Raw genomic sequence first — 24,109 nt, 5'->3', positions numbered from 1 at the left:
GGCGTCCAAGGTTATGCGAGAAGGCAGGATAATGGGGTTGAGAGGGTTATTAAATTACCCATAATGGAATGAGAGAGCAGACTTGGTGGACTGAATGGCTTAATTCTGCTCCCACGCTACTGTGCAGAAGTTTTAGGCATATATTAATAGAGAGTTTGCCCAAAGACGTTTGCCCAGAGCTCTATTTGTCAACGTGGAGCAGAGAACGAGTTTGTAAATCTGGCGTGTGTTAAGGATATTGGGAATGGTAAAGGTGGAGCACCGTGGGAGGATTGTAGCACATGTGGTGGAGAAGGAGTGCCAGGGACAAAAAGGGAAGTGTGGGTGCAGACACACCCAGCCCTGAGACACCAGGCAAAGTAATTTGGTCCCAAGCAATTGGCTTATTGATCATAACAGAATGTCTGTCTGGTGCTTCCCATTCCCTCCCCTCTGCTTTCCCCTTTTCCCAAGCACAATTCCCCTCTCCCCGCCCCCTTCCCACTCTCACTCCACAACAGAGACCCATATCAGAATCAGGTTTATCATCACTCACATATGTCATGAAATTGTTTTTTTGTGTGGTAGCAGTACTGTGCAAAAGTCTTAGGTACCCTAGCTATATTTATGTCTAATGTTTCTTATAAAAATCACTTAAGATAACTTTTTAAAGCATAAGTGAGACATCTAGGAGAACACTGATTATATTTACTCATTACAGAGTCACAGAATAATACAGCATGGAAACAGGCCTTACGGCCTAACTTGTCCATGCTGACCAAGATGCCCATCTAACCTAAGTCCAATGTCCCCATGTTTTGCCTATATCCCTCTAAACCTTTCCTATCCATGTACCTGTCTAAGTGTCTTTTAAATATTGCCATTGTATCTGCCTCAACCACTAACTTTGATAGCTCATTCCACATACACCACCTTCTGCAAGAAGAGGTTGCCTCCCAAGTTCCTTTTAAAATTTTCTCATCACCTTACATTTATGTCTTCTAGTTTTTGATTAGAATAAATGTAGCACTGCAGTATTCTGTTATTAGTGTATGTGCTCATCTTTCTGTCTGCTAATATGTTCTTCATTTTTTGGATCATTTCTCTGTGAGTTAACGATCAATTTCTGCCTGTAAGTAATTGATGGAAGCATGGTCGCCTGATGATGTTTTGACATGCGCAAAATATAATGGCGAGATGACATGGTGTTAGGGTGGATCATGACAGGGCATGCCTGTCAAGTTTCCTTATAGGAGCAACCAATAGAAGTTAGGCACAGATATTTCAAATCACGTTTTATGTACTTTTTATACATAAAGTCTAGGTTTATTATTGTCACATGTACCAAGATACAGTGAAAAGCTTGTCTTGCATCCTATTTATTCAGATCAAATCATTACACAGTGCATTGAGCTGGAATAAGGTAAAACAATAACAATGCAGAATAAAGTGTAAAAGCTCCTGAAAGAGGTGCAGTGCAGGTAAATGATAAAGTGTAAGATCACATTGAGGTAGATTATAAGGCCATCTTACTGTACAAGAGGTCTATTTGAGTGTTTGATAACAGTGGGCTTGAAGCTATTCTTAAGCCTGGTGGAACCTGTTTTATAGCTTTTGTTGGGAGGGAGAGGGGAAGAAGGAAGAATGTCCAGGGTGGGTGTGGTCTATCATTATGCTGGCTGCTTTACTGAAGCAGCAAGAAGTATAGAGAAGGTCCATAGAGTGGAGGCTGGTTTCTTGTGATGCGCTGTAGTGTTGTTAGTCTAATTCAATTTGAAGTTGTGTACTCCCATCTAATGTTTACTCTCTCCATTGTGTTTGCCTGCCTGCACAATTAAAGCCACCTCCCTCCTCGTTACAAACTTGGGTAGAGGGTAGGTGCTTTAACTTCACAGCTTGGGCCATACTTAGAAACCAAACGGTTCTTGACTGGATTTCCATTGTAAACATGAATCTCACAAGTTGGTTTGGCATTTGTTGTTTTTTTTTCTCTCTCTGATTTAGACTTGCTGAAGGAAACTTGGAAGAACTGGAGGGGTGGCAGTCATGAACATTAATCAAAAATACAAATGACATCGCTCATCATTACATCAGGTAAAGAGCTCAGAGGCTGGGTTTAATAAGTGGCCAACAATGACTCTCATCAAATGCCCAGACTTATTCATAAGCCCCTTCCCCCCCAGCCCCTACTGAGAACTGTTTCACTCCATTGTGCAGCTGTTGTCTAGACTAATATCTCAGCACAACCTTCATTTCACTAAACAGTTAAATTACTTATGTCGAATTAAAGCCAAGCCATTTATTTTTTCAGAAAAAAATTGGATTAGGTGTTTTATTTATTTTTGAAAATAAAATTCATTCATATTCCTTCCCCTCCTGGTTTGTACTCAGATTCCAAGGTGAACTGATATCTTTGAGTACTTTACCCACCATGTTCATTCATTTTGTGCGTGTGTGCGTGTGTGTGTGTGTGTGTGTGTGTGTGTGTGTCTGTGTGTGTGTGTGTAAGCTAGCTAACAAAGTATATACTACAGTTAAACTTGATCTTCTGCTCATTTAGAGCTTGAGCTTTTTCTAGTGGAATAAAGACTTGCATTTAAATATCATCTTTCACTTATTTTGGATGTCCCAAAGCACTTTATAACTACAGTAGTAAATTGAGGTAATCCTGGAACCTATAGACTGATGAGTATCATCTTAGTGGTAGGAAAGTTACTGGAGATTTATGATCTAGGATTTATGAGCATTTGGAAAACCTTGGCCTGATTAGGGATAGTCAATATGGCTTTGTGCAGGGTAAATTGCTTTTTACTAACTTAGTTGAGTTTTTCGAGTTGACAAAGGTGATTGATGAAAATAGAGCTGAGGATGTTGTCTACATAGATTTTAGCAAGGTGACTGACAAGGTCCCTCATGGGACGCTCATCTAGAAGATTAAGATGCATGGGAAGCATGGTGAATTGGCCATTTGGATTCAGAACTGACTTGCATAGAAAGAAAACAGGGTAGTGGTCGATGGGACATATTCTGACTTGAAGTCTGTGACCAGTGGTGCTCTGCATGGGTTAGTACTAGGACCTCTGTTGTTTGTGATAGAAGTAAATTACCAGAATGAAACTGTGGATGGGTGGGTATGTAAGTTTGCAGACAACACGTTGATTGGTGGTGTTGTGGATAGTGTAGAAGACTACCCTGTGCTGGACTACCCTCTGTTCTACGTTCTGGAGTTTCGGGACTATTGTGATGCAGGAAAACCTTGAGGCACTTTATACACAGCAAGCTTCCATACCCTGCTACACCTTTGGTTTCACTGACGTCAAGGGAGGAGAACGGACTGCTCATAATTGTGCATAGGGTTAGACTGCGGCCAAAGGCAAATGTCACCCTCTCTCAAGCCACAGGTGCAGTCAGCGTACACTAGAGCTATGAAAAGAATGTATAGCATAGAGGACTGGGTATTAATCATGCGGATTGCTTCATTCTGGATGGCACCAAGCTTTCTGAATATTTGTGGAGCTGCAACCATGGAGATTTTAATGTTACATTCTTCAATTTGTCTTGACTTTGGAAAGTCAAATACCAAAATTTTGGGAGGCCACAGGTTAAATCACAGGTTATAGGTTCCTGATCGACACTTGTAGTTACCGTTTCAATGCAACGGGTTGTTGAGCCTTTCATCAGTAGTGACTAATGACAAATTGATGATGGAGACCCAGTGGTAGTAATGCCATTGAATGTCAGAGTCCCATTTCTGAGTGTTGTTCAAATCTTGCTGCATGCCTGAATGGACTGCTTAATTTGCCAAAGGAGTGCAGATGGAAATGTGTAACATCCAATAATTGGTGAACACCTTGCATTTTATAGAGAGATGGGGAGAAGTCATTCATAAAACAGCTAAAGATGGTTGTGCCTGCAACACTGACCAAGGCAATTCCTGACACATTCCCCACATAGCAACAGTGACTAAACTTCTAAAGTATTTAATTGGCTGTCCTGAGTACATGTGAAAGGTGCTATATAAATCAGTTTTTTTTTACTTTATTGGTGTTATCACTCAAACCAGATAAATATATCTTCAGTGAACTCAAAAACTGAAGCAGATCCATAGTTATTTTAATACCAAGATTATAATCATTAATAACTTTCTTTAGCCCCTGAAAATCTTAAATTCTGAAGTTCATATTCCAGAATTTTTGAAGCAGATTTTATTATTAATTTTGAAAAAATGTTATAGAGAGGAAGGATTGTAGGAGAAAGAGAAGAATCCTATTCCCGTTTTGGTCTAGCTTTCCTCAACTTCTCATTCCCAGAGAATCCTATGTCATTGTTGAACAGAACCAGGACTGGTTGTCAAATGTTTGAAAGAATAACAAGATCATTGTTCCTTTCTTCCAGCAGTTCCTTCGATTAAGAAAAGATATAAGCCTTCAAATCCTCTCTCTGAAGACCGCAATTTCTTTTGTCTTCCCAATCAATGAGGCAGTACTTCTGAAGATGTAAACCTGCCACAGAGCACCATGCTGGAAGACGAGTGGGATGACCACATGAATGGCCAGCTGGAAGCCATTTTGTGAGAGAAAGAGGGAGAGAGAGCTCTTTGCTTTGCAGCCATCTTGAGTTTGGGTGGCTGCAGTTTCTAAAATGGATGTAACGCCACTCACTGTGGCATAAGGTAGGCAACACAATTCTCAAATCCACTAACACTTCCCCCAGAAAAACTCTGACACCCCCACTCCCCGCTCCACTTTGATCATTTCACTAATTACCTAAGCAAGGAGAGATAAATGTAGTTCGGGTGACCCAATCCTGTCGCCCGTAGTCTTTCAAGCAGATAATCTGCCCTCAATTTTAATTGAATTAACATTATTTCAGAATTCTTTGATCATTCCTTTTTATAAATTAGTGATGAATAGCACGACCTGCATCTCTTCAGTAAATGCAAATAAACTGTTTAGGGATTTTATCGAATAATTGATGCTGTGTAAATAGTAGTTAAAGAGACATTATCCCATTTTCCTTCCTTCCTTCCCAAACTTAGATTTTAAAGGCATAAGACAATTTTAAAAACAGCGCCAGACATTAAAAATCAAAGAATTCTATTTTTAAAATATAACTTTGAATAACAAAGAAAGGTTGATAGGAATTGATGAAACAAATTCAGTCACTTTGATTCTTGGAGTTATGTGAATTTTTACAGAATGAACTTACTTTTTTATGACTGCATATGGGTATATTTTCAATAAATAAAGAACAGTATAGCACTGGAACGGGCCCTGTGGCCCATGATATTGGGCTGACCAAATTAAGCTAATGACACTTCATCACTTCTGTCTGCACATTGCTGACATCCCTCCATCCTTGTATATTCATGTACCTATCTAAAACCCCTTTAAACGTTTCTACAGTATCTGCCTCCACCATCAACCTGGCAGCGCATACCCGGCACCCATTGTCCCTGTGTAAAATAAAATATGTCCCACACTTCTCCATTAAACTTCTCCCCCCCCTTACCTTAAGTGCATGTTCTCTAATATTAGACAACACATTGTGTGTACTTTCTCTTTCGGTTTATCGCTCGTCTCATGAAGTATTTTCACTGGCCTCCAGATTTCAGTCTGAGGCTGGGACCTTGCTTAAATGCTGTCTCTTTGGGTACAAACCTAGAAACTGAGTGCGACCAGGGAAACAACTACGTGGGTTGTCACATACACGTGCAGTTCTGACCTTGTGTAATTTTTAACATGGAGCTCGGGGGAGCGAAATCTGAACCACGAATGTCGATTCACTCTATCACCCCTCCAACCTGACCTGCAAATCCTACCCTCTTTACTTTGTGGGGCTGTGTCTCATAAGAATGTTTTCTTTCTGAAATTGATGGATTTCAACATTTACCACAAGCGACGATTCCACATAATGTATTTCAGCAAGTTAATGTAATCACGTGTCTTGCCGTCAATGTTAACCTTTTGAATACTGAAGTTTAGTGCAGAGAATTTGTGCGTTATACAAGGGAGGACCCATGGCTGCAATAACTGATGCCTCAAAGGGTCAGAAGAATCCTAGCAACCTGTCATAGCAACAGCATGTGTCTCTTGCATCACGGCATTTTGTTGCATGGGGAACACGATTAAAATATTTTCTTAAGTATTGTTGACTTCAATGTACTGAAAATATGAATGATCCTGCATTAATTTATGGAGGTTTAAAAATCAAAGCGAGCCTGCCCAGATTCATAGCACTATTTCCACAAACACTGGCTTGCTATGCCCGCTGCTTACTACCTTTTGCTAAATCTACTAGATTTTTTCTGTACTCCTTTTTATGCAGGGAACCTCCCTCAAATATTCACTCTCCGCGGGCATACAAGAAATACTAGGTTTACAGTCAAGGGTAGGAAGTCAAACTATTATACACAGTGGCCACTTTAATTAGGTACCGGAGTGGTCTGTTGCTGCTGTAGCCCATCGGCTTCAAGGTTCAATGTGTTGCGTGTTCAGAGATGCTCCTCTGCACACCACTGTTGCAACACGTGGTTATTTGAGTTACTGTCACCTTCCTGCCAGCTTGAACCAGTCTGACCCTTCTCCTCTGACCCCTCCCATTAAAAAGGTGCCTGCAGAACTGCCACTCACTGGATTTTTTAAAAAAATTGCACCATTCTCTGTAAACTCTAGAGACGGCTGTGCAGAAAGATCCCAGGAGATCAGGCGTTGCTGAGGTACTCAGATCACCCCGTCTGACACCAACTATCAATCCATGATCAAAGTCCCTTCTTAGATCCCGTTTATTCTCCATCCTGATGTTTGGTCTGAACAACAACTGAACCTCTTGACTGTGTCTGCATGCTTTTATGAATTGAGTTGCTGCCACATGATAGGATACTTAGATAATTGCATTAACAAGCAGGTGTACAGGTGTACTTAATAAAGTGGTCACTATGTGTATATTATTTCCATCTAGGCTTCGCATAGTGTGGATGTTGCGTGAGTACAGTATTAGATGCAGCAATAATATTCAGCTCTGACCCAGAACACCTCACTTGGAGGATGTACAGTACTCTGCAAAAGTCTTACGCATATATATTTAGCTAGGGTGCCTTGAGACTTTTGCACAGTACTGTATTTGTCAACGTGGAGTGGAGAATGAGCTTGTAAATCACAGGCTCCATGTGGGAACAAAGGATGCTGGGAATGGTGTGGGTGGAGCACCATGGGAGGGGTGTGAATTAGGTGGCAGAGAAGAAGTGCCAGAGATGGAGGTGGGGTGGTGCGAGTGCAGACACATCCAGCCCTGAGACGTCAGGCAATGTGATTTCATTCCAAACAATTGGTTTATTGATCATTACAGAGTGTCTCTCTGGTGCTTCCCACTCCCTCCTCTCTCCCTTGCCCTTTTCCCAACCAAGATCCCTCTCCCGCTGCCCCCTTCCCACTCTCAGTCCACAATCACTCACATATGTCATGAAATGTGTTGTTTTTTTTTGTGGTAGCAGTACAATGCAATACATAAAATTACTATAGGACTATGCAAAAGTCTTGGGAACCCTAGATTATGTATATAAAAATATATATATAGATAGATAGATATACCTAAGACTTTTGTGCAGTTCTGTAGTATTGTTTTCAGCTTGAAACTACAGACAGAACAAGCCCCCACCTTCGAGAAAGGAGGATTTGTAATCTATCAACAAAAAGTTTGTCGGAACTTCACAACAAATATCAGACTGTTCTATCTGAGTAGAGCTCATTGTTAATATCAGGAACAAGCTGTTTGTGATGCATAACCTGCTTAGACCTAGTAAGCTTTGTTCTGAATACTTAGAAAATGATGAAGGCTTGAACAAGCTCACTTGATAGCTCAATATATTGGCCCTATCTCTTACAAATGGAGCAATGCTATGAAAAATATCATGCTGAAAAACATGGGAAGGCTGAATTTTTAAAATGAAACAGGAATTTGACACATTAGGGGGGCACAGTAGTGTACCGGTTATCATGTCACTTTACCTGCATTCAGTTCTCATCTCTGTCTGTAAGGAGTTTGCTCCTTCTGCCCATGGCCTCATGGGTTTTCTCCAGGTGATGTGGTTTCCTCCCACATTCGAAAAACCTATGGGTTAGCAGATTAATTGGTGACATTGGTGTAATTGGGTGGCACCAGCTTGTTGGGCCAGACAGCCTTGTTACTGTGCTATGTCTCTAAATAAATATTTAAGTACATTACACAATCTTCCAAAATGTTCATAAAAGGAATTGGCTATTGAGCTCAAATAATTTTGGGAAAGGCATCGCATGGAAATATTTTCTGTGTTTGTTTGAAAGAATAATTTTCTAGTTTTATCCCACACTGAGGAAGTAATTTCTCAAATCTTAGCAATAGTTGCTGTAGATTTCAGGAATCATTTTGCTCTTTTGTGCTTGAACTGTAGTGGCAAAGAGTATGTTCTGAAGAGGGAGAATCCTTTCCTATATGCCTATATGATGAAAGACTAATGTAATCCAGCCTGTTTTATGAATGCTATTTGTTGGAACCTAAAGGCCTACCATGGAAGAATTGTTGGGATTTTCTCATTTATTTTTACACAACCAAATACAACTATTTGCACCTAATAAATAATAACATTTTGGTGCATTTCTTCAGAGTAAGTTTTTGCCAGTTGAATATCATACAAAATCTAGGGAGATGCAAGAATCATATTTTCAGTTTGTAGATTTCATAGGGTCCGAGAGGTTGTTTCAGTTTTGCTCTAAAAATATTGTTTTACAAAAATAACAATGCAATTATTGTATTTTCACTGGGGACTGGCAAAATACATGGGAGATTAGTGAGTAGATGTGGCTGGAAGTCCTCTACTTTTTCACCAAGTGGAATATTTAATGTTGTGTTTTGTAATTTCAAAACATTAAACTAATTCAAAGGAAGACACAGGAGTCCAAAATGTGAGTCTAACTATGAGTTTACTTTAACTGAAGCACACATATATCACGTGGTAGAGTGATTTTTATTTATAAGTTATTTTTGCATATAACTTATAATTAATTATTTAAGTGATCAAGAATTCTTTATCAAACAATATATATACAAGATTACTCAAGTATAACAAATATTAAATACTCAACCCTCCCTGCTTCGGTATAAACTCCAACTCAATAGAGAATGATAATTTCACTGATAATTTCTTAAACAATCTTCGAGCAAAAATTTGTGTCATTAGCTGTAGAAGTTGGCAATATTGAACTTTAGCTCACAGAACAGTTCAGAAATAAATTTAAAGCAAAGGTTTATAGGTTATTGATCAGTAAAAGTGTCAAAGATTTTGGAGAGAAGGTAGGAGAATGGGGTTGAGAAGGAAAATGAATCAACCATAATTGAATGCAGGCCAGACTCGATGGGCCGAATGTCCTAATTCTGCCCTTATGTCTTATGGTCTTATAGTCTAAATCCCAAACTCTGAGAGATTATTTCCTAGTATAGCTATTGTTCCATTTTGATGAATGAATACGGTAATGATACAATAGTTGACAACAATAAATAGTCAGTGGGAAGTTGATTATGCTAGATAGCTGAATTTACTTCTGTCGGTTACCATGGAATGTTATAGTTAGGATTTATAGACCCACTGGAAACCAGATCACTACCTGTACAATGCAGCAACAGTCAAGTATCAATCAATCTCTCCATAAATGACTGTGCACTTATTAAAATGTCCCCTGAAAATGAACAAAAGTTGAAGCTGATACGTAGTTCCATTTTTAATAACCTCACCTGGTCTTACATTAGTTAGTAATCTATTGGCATGTGCTTCAGTGTAAATGCCAGCTGTTTGCTCAGAAGAGGTATGTAGAGCTGTCAAAAAGATTGTGTGAATAAAATGCTTCCAACAGACTTATTTGCAAAATTTTTACTTTTATTGACATGAAAAATAAACCTTGGCCCATTTGTTGGTAGTAGTGGACAGGTTTCTTAATCCTGTGGTTTCCGGTGTTTCCTTGCATTCATTTCTTGGTTTCACAAAAAAAATGTAAAGGTTTTTAGTAGAGATTGAATCCTATAATATAAAAAAGAATATGGGATTTTGCAAATCCGCAGAAATCAATTCACATGCATAATATATCTTTTGCTGCAAGTTGTGATTTATTTTTGGTGCAATTGTTATATTAATCAAAGAAATAGAAAAACTAATGAATGCCAATCCTTATTGCACGGGTTCCCAACGCAAACGGGGATGCTGAAGCGATGATCTGTGTTCCAAGGTTGTAAACATCGGCCTTGATCACACGGAGATTATCAGGGAAAGAGAGGGAGAGGGAAGTATAAGCAATGAAACAACTGCTTCTAATGAACGGAATCCTGACAAGCTGCTGTACATTAACATAATTACATGGACTTAAGAGCTTGGAGCCGCTGGCTAGCAGATTGTGCACAAACAATTAAAACAGCAGCAGCCCCTTTTCATATGCACTTGCAAATATGATTTTTTAAATTTTGTATGATTCAGAAATTAATTTAAAATTTAATTTTGAAAATAATGCATGACATTTATTTTTAAAAATCATTAAAGCCAATCATTTCCTTTTTTTCCTACTATATTTGGCAAACCAACCAATGAAGGTGTAAGTCAGAAATATTTTAAACTAAAGCACGGCCCAAAAATCATTAAGGTAAATAGTTTGTAATAAAAAAGAATTGCTGGATTAAAAAGCAGAAGGTTATGTGCAAAGGAAGTAGCAGAAGCTTGCTTTATGGTACATTATACACATTGTAACCTAATTCATATGTCTTTTGGAAAAAATTCTATTTCTTTATTTTAAATCACTTTATGTCCACTTAAAACTGCAATCTATGCCCCTCAAATTTAGCTTCACAGAGAAAGGCCTTGAATCAAGGACATGTAGGTGTACATTTCTGTTGTTTAAAAGCCGAGTTTTGCATCCTGTTGGTCTGAACACAAGGGCAGTGAAACCTACCTTCACATTCGACTCACTGTAATGATTAGGAATAATTATTCTTAATTGCCTGCTCTTACTGTTAGTTTTAAAGCAGCTGATGTTCATTGCTGACTCTGTGCTTTTCATAGTCTGTTATAACTATTATGCAAATATTGCAAGGCTTCCCCCAACACCCCACCCCATCCACCAACATTTGATTTTTTTTTAACTGTTTCAGCAGATATGTTAATGAAGCTTCTTCATTATTTTTCCTCACAGGAGAAAAATAAATCAAAAGATATTTTGCAACGGAAAATTATCTCTCTATCAGCTCTTTGGTTCCTGTATTTGGAACTGATTAATCAAAAGCATGAGGTAGAACATTTATTCAGTTGAAAAAGCTATAGAGTATTTCATTTCACATTGTCATTTCTTTGTAGCTCTGTATACGTGTGCATTTCCTTGGATGTAATAATTTTGTCGATAAAATATTCACATCAGAGCAGCATAAGACCCTATCTTTACAGCATGAGGGTGAGGTGTGGTTACAATTCTCGTGATTCACAGAATCCCAACCCCATCACTGTACAAGATACTTAGTCAAGGCACTGCAGTTCCATGCACTTTCATGGCTAAAGTAAGTTCCTCACAATGGTGGCTGATCACGAGAATAGCCATATTGTGCATCTTTCTTTCATTAAATGACCCTTGATTGGATTTGCATTTAGTGTTTAACGGAAGTGTATTCCTTTTGGTTTAAATCAGCAAACATTTCTGAAATTTAGAGTTCCTTGAGACTATGTGAGTGTGGTCAATCCATTCCTTTCCTTTGTAGCATGTCTGACGTTGCTTGCTGTGTGACAGAACGATGAGTACACATAAATATGGCAAAGCATTCTGAAGACACAATCAAAACACGTCTTGAGGTTTATTTTCATAATACCCGGTGAGGAATATTTGTAAGATGAATTTTCAAAACATTGTCATCGTCTTGTGCTTTTTAAAAAAATAGGTTAACGAGGTAATCTTTTTACTTGTGATTCTAGGGATAATGCATTTTAGGAAGGAAGGGGAAGGATTGATGGAGAATGTTGTGAAGCATTCCTGCTTTGTGGCATCTAATCTCTGATATTTTGGATATTTTACTGTCCCTCAAAGAGCCTTTGCAAGGAAAGATGCCAAGGAAGAGAGCGTATTGTTCTGTGCTTTTTAGAGAGATTTGTTTTGATTGCAGCTGTTTTTACCATAGCAATTGGTGATGGATGAAAATGGGGATTAAATTGCAATTAAAATGCACACTCAGTCTGTCTAAGAGATTTGAATACTGTATTCAAATTTCCTTGCAGACTGGGCTTTCCACAGAAATTTAACTGCACCTCTCGTTCAAAGGAAACTCTGGCAGTGTCCACTTTATATAATGAGAACAATGAGAAAAAAAATTCCTTTACAACATACTGCAATACTATAACTGCACATCACATATTGTCAGTTTTACAGACTGAACTAGTCAGTAGTGGAAACGGAGAAGGGCTTTTTAGGAAATATGTTATTGCTGGATGAAAATTCCTCATTTTGGTGTTGAATCTACATTAGCAATATTACATTAAAGAAGATGAGTGCAATGTCAAAGTGGCAGTTTGGAATTTGCTGCATAGATTTGAATTCGGTGTGAGTTGGGTCTGTATTTATCTTTGTTAAAGACAAAGTTAAAGACTTGAACCTTTAAGCAGCCCAGTCATTTTATTCCAGGATCTAGATTCACCAATTATAATAAAAAATCTTCAACTGTGGAAGCATGAGTAAGAGAATACACAATGGTAAAACAATTTAAAAATTGAGCAGTAACAAACAGCCCTGTTCACCTCGGAAAAAAAATAGAATAATATCCCCGTGATAATTAATTCACAGTCACTGATTTGAATAATCACTCTATAGTAACAAATTCATAGTGTCATTTGACATTGAGAATATTTCTACAGTAAATATCACCAATATTTTATGGATTTCATTTCTTGGACGTGAACCCTGCTAGCTTCTACACTACTTTCAAGATATCCCTGCTTTGTTTGCAAGACCAAAACCATTTCATGGTGCAAAAAAAAAGAGGCTTTGCTTTTAAATGCTTTTTTAAATTTGAGCAATATAAGTCAATCTTTTCTCTTGTATTTCATGTTTTGAGATGATTTGTAAAAATCTGTTCAAATCACTAGTTTACAATTGATCGTTTAAAACATCGTTATATTTGCAGTGATGGGGGGGATGGTGGGTAGAAATCTGAATTGGGAGGTGTTTGGAATATTTCTACCATTTAATCACTTTATTATTTAAATATCCTGAAATATTCGTGGCTTCTATTTACCTTTTGCTGAAGGATTTAGGGCATTGTGCATTTTTACACAGGCAAAAATCGAGCCCCTGATGGGCATCAGATCCTTGCACAGTGTAATGCCAAGGCTTACTGCTTGTAACACTGCAGGAGTGATTTAACAAAAATCAAGATGGCTAACAAGGCCGTCACTGAGCGTTGATCTGCATAGTTAACTCCTTCTATGCTGGACTGGATTTCTTTTATAGCTGGTTGCATAGCAACAGATTAATGCTCGCCCAGTCAGCGCTGCAGCTGCATTTATGCACTTGGATTAATAATGCGCCAAGATTGTGGTGCTTTATTATTTTCCCTGGGATGAGAGTGTTTTCTGGCCTTTTTACATTACTATGATATTTCTTCATGGCATCTCTTGTTTCCTCCCTGACTGCCCACTCTACCCCAACTTTCCCCTCCTCCCCTGAAGGTGTAGGCTTCTACGATTCACAGCTGGCCACTGTCCGCTCACATCCTCAGGTCCGTCTGGATATTCACCCTTTACAAATTAATCCATCTTGGAGGGGCTCAGACAACTCGACCTCCAAGGTGTTATTATTTGGTAAGAAACGGTTTGCGTTTGTTGAGCATGTTTGATGACCAATGGACATCCCACAATTCCTGGCAATCAGGGAAACATTTCTGAAGTCCATTTATTGAAATATAGGAAACCTGATGGCCAATTTGCACACAGCATCTATATCTGGAGTGTAGAACAGTACAACTCAGGAACAGGCCTTTCAAACACACAATCTTGTGCCAACGTAATTAAACAAATGGTACCTAATTACTTCTGCCTGCACATAGTCCAGTCTTTGCATATTCATGAGTCTATCTCATATGCACTTCACACACAAACTGCTGGAGGAACTCAGCAGGTAGGACAGTATCTATGAAGAGGAATAAACAGTCGATGTTTCAGGTTGAGACCCTTCATCAAGAGTCTTGGCTCTTGACCTGAAAGGTTGACTCTTTATTCCTCTCCACCAATGTTGCCTGACTTGCCGAGATCCTCCAGTGTGTGTGTGTTCTGGATTTCTAGCATCTACAGAATCTTTTGTGCTTCTAAATACCCCTATAATATCTGCCATCCTTGGAGCTCATTTTGGGTGCCCACCATTCAAAGGTTCAAAGGTCAAGTTTAATGTCAGAGAAATGTATACAATATACATCCTCAAACGCTTTTTCTTCGCAAAACATCCAGGAAAACAGACAAGCGCCCCAAAGAATGAACGTCAGTTAAACGTGAGAACTCCAAGGTCCCCCCCAGCTCCCCCTTCCCACGCATAACAGCGGCAAGCAACGATCCCCCCTCAAAAATAAACGCGAGCCCAAGCATGTGCTTAGCAATAGCAAAGACACAGACCTTGCAGTTACCCCAAATGCTTCATATTTCATTCGAATTCGACAACCCACAGGTTCTCTCTCTCCCTCTCTCTCTCTCACTGTGTTTAAAAAAAACCCTGCCCCGCACATCTCCTTTGAACTTACTCTATTCGCCACCCCCCTCACCTTAAACGCATGCTCTCTATTTTTAAACATGTCGGCCCTGAGAAAAAGGAACTGGTTTTCTATCTGTGATGAAGACAGAATATTTGATTTCAGTTAGTCTCATACTGGCCCGCACATTTGGGATATGTCGGAAATAAGAACAGCTCATTACTGCTTTGCAAAGTTAGCCTAGATATTTGTGTAGAAGTGATTGGAGTGAGACTTAAACCCAAAGGCTTCAGAGTTGTAGAACCAAAGGTTTAAAAGTACAACCTCTTCATTACTTTCTTCTCTGTATGTCTGTAACTTTCTACTCATGAGATAAGGGTATGCTTCCATAAACCACGGGGTACAAGCTTGCGCCTAGATGCTTGTGTTTAAACATCATAGCTCACCATTTGATGGGATTCTTTGGAGGGGATGAGGGTGAGGGGTTGCTACTCTTACACTCAAAGATCATGATTATAATGGATTTTAAGCATAAGGAAGTGAATTTTAAATTGCAACTGCTGGTTATAGGGAACCAAGAGAGTTCAGACAACTCTGGGCAGATTGTGAGCAGCATGGGTAGACGGAGTAGAGTTTAAAGGACCAGAACTTTATGAAGGGTTAACAGATAACCATCAGAATTAGGTTTATTATCAATGACATATGTCATAAAATTAGTTGTCTAGTGCCAGCAGTACAGTGCAATGTATAAATGTATGTTTAAAATATTGCCAGCCAGTGGTGTAGTGGACCCGCGCAGGACTTTGAGGCAAGTGGTCCTGGGTTCGAATCCGGCCGGCTCCTTGTACATTTTCCATCTGTTCTGAGTTGATCATCGAGCTAGTAGCTCAGCCTCGTAAAAAAACAGACAAATACTGAAGAAGTGATAAGGTCGCCGCCCAATGTGGCACAAGGTGCGGCGAGGAACAACATGTTTAAAATAAACAAGTAGAGCAAAATGAAAGCATAAATAGTGAGGTAGTGTTTATGGGTTCATGAACTGTTCAGAATTCTGACTGTACGGTGGAGGGGAAGAAGCTATTCCTAAAACATTGAGTGTGTGTCTTCAGGCTCCTCTACCTCCTCTTTGATGTAGTAATGCGAAGAGGTCATCTGGAGATGGTAAACTTGTGGATGTGAATTTCTGCCAAGAATGGTCTAAGGTGGGAAGGGAAGACAATAATGTAATGAGGTTGGATCGGACAGTGTTTGTAATGGAAAGAGTGTGGAATGGAAATTCTGCTCAAGGCTGGATGAGATATTCATACAGTATTCAATGCAGCACTATACTTAAGCGCAGCTATTGCCTGTGGAATGATTTCCTAATGATACTACCTTTAGGCTAAAGAGGAGAGTGAAGATAATGCTATAAAATACAACTAGAGACAAACAAGGAGAGATACAGAGACAGAGGCAGGATTTTTGTGGATTTGCACGTTTGTCAAAAACTAACAATATTTCATAGCGAAAGTGTATGAAATTGATGTATCATTCTAAATGAAATGGGAGTTGTTAAGGCAGGATCTGTATCCAATTACAGGCTGCTACTGGTGCAGGACTCTGCCTTTATCGAAGCAGAGTCATTGCTAAAGTCCTGGAGAGATTGATTCAAGGTTCAAAGTTCAAAGTAAATGTACTATCAAGGTTAATGTATGTCACATCATGATGATGATGTATGTGTCACCAGATACTACGCTGAAATTCATTTTCTTGCAGGCATTCACAGTAGAACAAGGGAATATAGTTGCATCACTGAAAAGCTACACACAAAGACTGACAAAAAAACCTGATGTGCAAAAGAAGACAAACTGTGCAAATAAAAAAAACAATAATGTAATTAATAAATATTAAATAATACTGAGAACATTTGAGCGTGCTCTGCATGGGAATGAATCCAGCAATGCTCCAACAAGAATTAGGGTAGAAGTTCACTTTATATGAAAATGTTAAGCTGGTGAATTCTGAGTTTCATTTCAGTTGACTTTAATGGCAAAAAATGACATAGAATGAGGCATCAACTTATTATTTTGTAGAAGTAAATAGATATGCAATGCATATTGTGTGTTTGTAAGATTAATTTGAAAAGTCATACTAGATAATTAAGAAAAATACATGTCACTTCTGCTTCTTCCTAGCAAGACCAGGCTGCTTTCATTATCTCATTTAGATATCCATTGTTCATGCTCAGGGGCATAGCTGTGAGAACATCTCAAATGATCATCACTAAATTTCTGTAGAATCCACACGCCAGCAAAATCTCAGTTAACAATGAGGAGAAGAATTGCAGGTTGATTTTGTTGTTGCTACAGTCCATCCTATAATCTCTCATGAAGTTCAAGTTTGCATTGGATGATTGTACTGTTCCTAATGCTGTCCTCAGGAAGGCCAGTTAACTGACGAGACTTGTGCTAAGATTCTCTGTCTGGGGTGCGCAGATACTGTCCATTCCCCTTTCCTATCAGGGTCTTTTTCTCCAACCTTTGACCTTTCCCCGCACGTTTTTATTCTGGCATCTTCCCCCTTCCTTCTCAGTCCTACGGAACCTCGGCCTGAAACGTTGACTGATTATTCATTTCCATAGATGCTGTCTGAGCTGCTGAGTTCCTCCAGCATTTTGTGTGTGTTGGTCTGGATCAGATTAGTTTGCCTTTGGTGACTGTCAGAGCTGGGCCTCTCTACAAGCTGAGAACTCTTAAGTTATGCTTTTGAATTTTGGCTATTTTTTTCTGTCTTTTTATGGTTCTCTTTTCCAATACAAGAAATTAATCAACAATGCATTCAACCATCCAAAAGTCAAACATTTCTTTAATTAATTTTTCATCAAGACATGTATAAAGAGAGATCGGTTTGGGACCCAAGAGGAATGGTGATTTAATGAATTGGCTCCAGTGAGTTAGATGCTCATTTTCACTTGACCTGACTGTTTTTGCATCCACAACCTAGGTTGCACACGTTTAGCAAACTTTATGAATAATTCTTTTCCTGTTAACCATTCTAAGTTTACATTTTAATGTTCCAGTAAGAAAGTAAGCCATATGGGAAAATAGTAAATCAATACTAATGTTAAACCTAATTTTTATGGCACTCAGACATAAACAGGAAAATTGAACATGAAGTTAATCTATGCCACAAGTATCTAAAACGGGAAAGAGACTGGTTAAAATCTATTTAATTTATTTATTGATATACAGCGGGGAATAGGTCCTCCTAGCGCAACCCAGCAATCTGCCAATTTAATCCCAGCCCAAGCACAGGACAATTTACAATGACCAATTAATCTACCTACCGGTACGTCTTTGGACTGTGGGAGGAAACCAGAGCACCTGGAGGAAACCCACACGGTCACGGGGGGAGCGTACAAACTCCTTACGGGCAGCGGCAGGAAGTAGAGATCCTTGCTCATAATTGAGATAGAAGACTGAGGTGAAGCCTTTAAAGAACTGTGCAAAACAGTTGGCCCAGCTGTCAATTGATCGGAGTAGTTACTCAGGTATAGAGAGGTAGTCACTCACTAGTTAACTAGAACTAGACAGTTAAATTACACACGCTGTTAAGAAAAAAAAATAAATCTTATTCCTCCTCCCTGTGAGATCGTTTTTTCCAGGTTTTGTGCAGCTAAAGTGAACTAAGTTCAATGCTCATTAAAGGAAAAAAAAGGCCCCATGTCTGTCTCTTTTTGACCACTTGGCTTTCGCATGTAACCGAACAATAAAACAGCACAACAGTTTTTAATAGACAGTGACTCTCCAGTCTCTAAAGCCAGCTTAAATAAATGTTGATCTTTCCCCATGCAATAAACAGGATAAGAACGAAAAACACAAACAACCTTTCAAGAAGGGGACCATGCAGCTGTAGCAATTGTGTTAGTAAACAGTTTATTGTGCCAGATCATTATCCCACCCCTTCCCTTCTCCTCATTCTGACAATGGCTGCATTGTCCCGAGATTCTCATTCGTAGTCTGGAAAGGCAGCTTTGGCATTGTGAAGAGGAGCTGGGAAACGGCTGTGATCACGGCCGAGGTCGAATATAAACAGATGCCCATCAGTGACAAAGGCACCGAGTGTTGGCACAGACAACGGCTTCCTTGTTCCTTGGTGAAGCTACCTCGGGTCTGTCTGTGTGCATGCGCCTGTGTTAATTACTTCGGTGATGCAAGTTTGTGTGTGTGCATGTGCATGCGAGACTGGGTCTTTGATACAGCATCTCTGTGTGCGTGTGTGTGTGTGTGCGTGTTTATTTGTGTGTGTGCATGTATGCTGTATATCTGGGTATGTGTCTGAGTGAGTGCTTAAGGCTATGTCTCCCTTTCTCTGAATATCGCTATCTTTTCATTTTATCTGTTTCTCTCTCTCTCTCTCTCTCTCTCTGTGTCTGTGTCTGTCTGTGTATAGGACTGAGTGAATACGTGTGGTGTATGTCTGTGTATTTGTCTGAGTGTGCGTTTGTCCATGTGTATGTGTCTCTGTGTTCCTTTCTGTCTGAATATCGTTATCTTTCTTCTAATTTTATCTGTGTGTGTTCTGCCTGTTTATTCCTTCGTCTCTGACTTTCCCCGTACCTCCCGTCAATCTCAAACATACACGTATAGCGATGTACTTGGGATATTAACAACTCCCGGCAAAGAGCAACTTTGTGGATCTTCACGTTTCCTTTTGTAACTTTCAGCGCTGGGTTTTGTTCCATTGTGCTTTATAGTTTCATGATTTGTGTTGATATTTAAATATGAAAACATCATTAACAAAAGAAGCACTGACTGCTTTGTACATTTCTTTGAAATGCTAAAAATGAAAATTCTATAAAAGTTCTTTTGTAAGGTGTAACAGTATAATTTATAAAATAGTCACAGAAAGCAGGTCTATAGGCAAACAAGATGGATGTAGAAAGTGAATGTGTGAGAAAGAGCAATAGAATCTCCATTTATTCACCCAGTAATAAATTTAAGGGCCCTACTGAATTTATGGCTTGTTTGATTTCAAATGCAGAAAGGAACAAAGCAAATTAATTTATTGCAACGACAGCTTAGAGTTAAAAAAAACTCTCCCACGTCCCATATGGCAGTTTAGAACCAAATCTGCAGCAAATATATTCCAGACAGGCATCCAAGCCCTGAGTGTGCACTAATCTGCCACCTTTTATACCCTAAGTGAGATTCAGATAGGCACAACAGGCGTGGCACCCAAGAATGACACAGAGATTTTATTTGCACACTTCAGTAATCTTGTATCTGGTTCAAACCTATCAGCATTATTCTTCTTTAAAATAGAAACTTTTTTTCTGCAGCGAAGTATTTGTGTTACTGAGTCACATAACGCGAATGTATGACACTATTACAGCACGGACGTTCCAGAGTTTGGAGTTCAATTCTAGTGTCGTCTGTGAGGGGTTTGTACAATCCCCCTGTGGGCCGCGTGGGTTTCCTCCAGGTGCTCCAGTTTCCTCCCACAGTCCAAAGACGTACTGGTGAACCGGCCCTGATGAAGGGTCACGGCCCAAAACGTCGACTGTTTACTCTTTTCCATAGATGCTGCCTGGCCTGCTGAGTACCTTCAGGTACACTCACAGCACACTGGAGGAACTCAGCAGGTCGGGCAGCATCAGTGGAAACGATGAGTCGACGTTTTGGGCCGGAACCCTCCAGCATTTTGTGTGTGTTAATTGGTCATTGTCACATTTTGTAACTTAAAAACATTAAATTAATTCAAAGGAAGACCGGGAACCCAGGGATACAGGTCTAACTTCATCCTTACTCTAAGCAAGGCACGCCTGATAACATATGTAATTAAACCATAATTACTTATTTAAGTGAACAAGAATGCTTAATCAACATATATATAAGATTACTCACATATTATTGAAATATTAAATACACAACAATCATTGTACATTGTTCTGTGGTTAGGCTAGTGCTAAATAGGTGAGTTGCTAGGCCATGTGACTCCTTGGGCCAGAAGGGCTTACTCCACGCTGTATTTCTAAATAAAAAAATTACCAATAAACTTATGTTCTGTCCTCAATCTGCCCTAAGACCTTCAGCAGGAAGGTTGCTATATTTAATTTTCTTATCCTTAAATTTGGAAGGAAGAACATTCACTGTAATACTATCTCATAAAAGCATAATTAGATCAACACAGTGGTTACATTGCATTAGGGGAAGCTGTATATTGAAAAAAGTAACAAGTAAAACAGCTGGGAAAAAAAACCCAAGCGAGTACAAGTTAGTGAGAAAGCCACAAGTACTTAGGTGATCAACAACATAAGAGATAGATAATAATGAACCAGTGATCAGCGTTAGGTGTATTGCAGGAGAGGGTTACTGACAGTAAGAGAGCCAAAAAAAAAAGAGTCAGAGTGAGGCAGAGGGAAGAAAAATAAGAATTTATTCAAACAAAGACTCAATGGAAGGAATAGCATGAAAGATACACGGAGAATGAGCTGAAAGGGGTGTGAGTGTGAAAGTGACAGGGAGATGATTGACAATACTATGGTGCAGACCATCACTATATTTAGATAGTCAAGCTGTGATTAGCAAAAGGTTGTGCAAGTAAGGAAACAAGCCTGATTCATTCTCGCTGCCACAGCCTAGTGCAGTGACGGGATAATTTCCAAGGGGCTCCCATTCTGGAATCTTTGTCCCTGATGTGATGGAGACTGAACTTGTGCTTTCTGCAGCAGGAGCTATATCGGCCGCAGGGAAAAATCAAGTGCAGGGCCTCTATCAGCGGACAGACAGTACTGGCATCAGATTGACAGCACATATATCAAACAGAGGGAGGAATGATAAACTGAGGGGCAGTCTGTGCAGAATGGCTGCAGAACCTATTTCTGAGGCACGTAGATTTTGCATTTTCATTTTAACTTAATGATCAGTTGTTTATGTTGCTAAGTTTTCAATGCTCATAATCCATCTGCAGACATACATGTTCCACTGCACGCTTTCACTCAATATATTTCTGGCATTTCTATCACAGTTCTTCTGGTCTAAGACTGACCTACAGGGCACCCTTTCCATACTCCTCCTTCTCGTCCTCATTAAAATGGCTGGGCAAGTAGAAAAGACCATTTAAACGTAGACAGAAATCTTGGGCTGATAGCCAGAGGCAAGAAAGTAAAGATTGCAGTCCGAGTATTGTATGGTTTTGGACATTATAGCTTTTGAGATGGTCTTTAAAACATACATCTTTGACCAAGCTTTAATTCATGCACACCAATATCTAGTTCCTTCAGTTGGTTTCAGTTTTTGTCTGACTGAACTTCGATGATGCCCTTTGTGATGATTTACTATGTTCAAGGCTCCAGAGAAATGAAAATTGTTGTGGCTGAACTGTTTAAGTTCATGCGCACGTTCATGAAGCCATGAATATTACCTCACTATTTTGCTCACTTTTTTGCACTATTTGTGTATTATATACTGTATATTCTTAGCGGAACTTATTGTGCTTTTTACAGTATGTATTGCTGTGCAAAACAACAAATTTCACCATCCGTCAGTGTGAGAATAAACCTGATTTAGATTTAAACAGAAGAGGTTAACGGGAGAAGTTTAAGGCCTCAAAAAGGTGACATCCATCATTAAGGACCCCCATCACCCAGGACATGCCCTCTCTCATTGCTACCAACAGGCAAGAGGCACAGGACCCTGAAGACGCATGGTCAGTGTTTTATGAACAGCTTCTTTCCCTCTGCCCTGAGATTTCTGAATGGGCAATGAATCAACCCAGGAACACGACCTCACCATTTTTGCTCTCTATCTGTACTAATTACTTGATTTAACTTTTAATATATTTTTATTGTGATTTATAGTGTGTGTTTATGTAATGCACTGTACTGTACTGCCACTGCAAAACAACAAATTCCACTACTTATGTCAGGAATATTAAGCCTGATTCTGACGCTGAGATTTGCTGGGCAAGGAAAGGGAGAAACTACTCCCAGTGATAGGGGAATGCTAGCCTGGGTACTCAGAGCTGAAGTAGTTGGTGACAGAGCTAAAGGGACACAAGGATGAAATGCTTATGCAGTAAATTGTTGTGATCGAGGTGCATTGAAGAGGAACTGGAAGCATGATCAATAAAATTTCTGCCAGGAAATTATGTCGGTACTAGAAGAAGAGTATGGGGCTAAGGATTGGGAACTGAGGTGTGGGACAGTTGGAGTTTTCTTTCACAGGCACAATGGGTCAAATAACCTCATTCTGAATCATTCAGTGATTTTATATTGTCAAGTCTGATCAGCCCCAATTACATGAAAGGGGTCACTCCGTCCGAATTATCTGTGCTCTCCGTGACTCTCTTCTTAGCCTACTTACTGCATATACACAATACTACCCCCTTTTCCTTCCCCTAGACATTTCCCCTTTATGTCATTCACATTAACACAGTGCAAGTAGTATAAATTCTCAAATTCTCGCCTTTCTCTGAATTAAATAGCTATATTTCTAAATCCTTACTGGATTTATTATTGTCATATGTGCTTCCTAATTACAGATAGAATCAGAATCAGGTTTAGTGTGACAGGCATATGTCATGAAACTTGTCTTTGGGACAACAATACAGTGCAATAGATAATAATGGGGAAAAACTAAATTACTGTAAGTATACAAATATTAAATAGTTAAATAAATAGTGCAAAAAAATAGAAATGAAAAAGTAGTGAGGTAATGTTCATGGGTTCAATGTTCATTCAGAAATCGGACGACGGGGGGAAGAAGCTGTTCCTGAATCTTCGAGTGTGTGCCTTTCATCCGATTGAAACCCTTTGTTGTTTTATGACGAATTAGGTTTATTTTTCAGGGAAGTTGGGACTGAAAAGAAGGTTGACTGATAGGGGGTTAGGACAAGATTAATACTGATAGATTGCTATAAGGCTATGAAGTGAGGGAGCAATACTTAAAATGTGTAAAAAGACGGAAAAATTATAGAGAATATTTAGCGTATTGTAGTTGTTGAAGCAATTCTATCAAGGGGAAACTAGATGGTTACTTGGGAAAAGAGCAACATTTGATAGTACATGGAGCAAGTTACTAAATGGCTAGGACAGGGTTGTTTACAGACTAAATGCTTGTTTGGTCTCGCTGAGAGAAATAGCCCTTTATGAATTCTTTGATATCTGCTTGGTGGCCACCTTATTAGCTACCTCCTGGACCTAAAGAAGTGGCCACTGAGTGAATGTTCATGGTCTTCTGCTGCAACAGCCCATCCACTTCAAGGTTCAATGTGTTGTGCATTCAGAGATGCTCTTCTGCACAAAACTGTTGTAACGCGTGGTTATTTGAATTACAGCCGACTTCCTGTCAGCTTGAACCAGTCTGGCTATTCTCCTCTGATCTCTGTCATTAACAAGGTGTTTTTTCCCTGAGAACTG

The sequence above is a fragment of the Mobula birostris genome, chromosome 14, assembly GCF_030028105.1.
Source record: "Mobula birostris isolate sMobBir1 chromosome 14, sMobBir1.hap1, whole genome shotgun sequence".
Classification (NCBI taxonomy): domain Eukaryota; kingdom Metazoa; phylum Chordata; class Chondrichthyes; order Myliobatiformes; family Myliobatidae; genus Mobula; species Mobula birostris.
Note: the sequence above shows the minus strand (reverse complement) of the source record.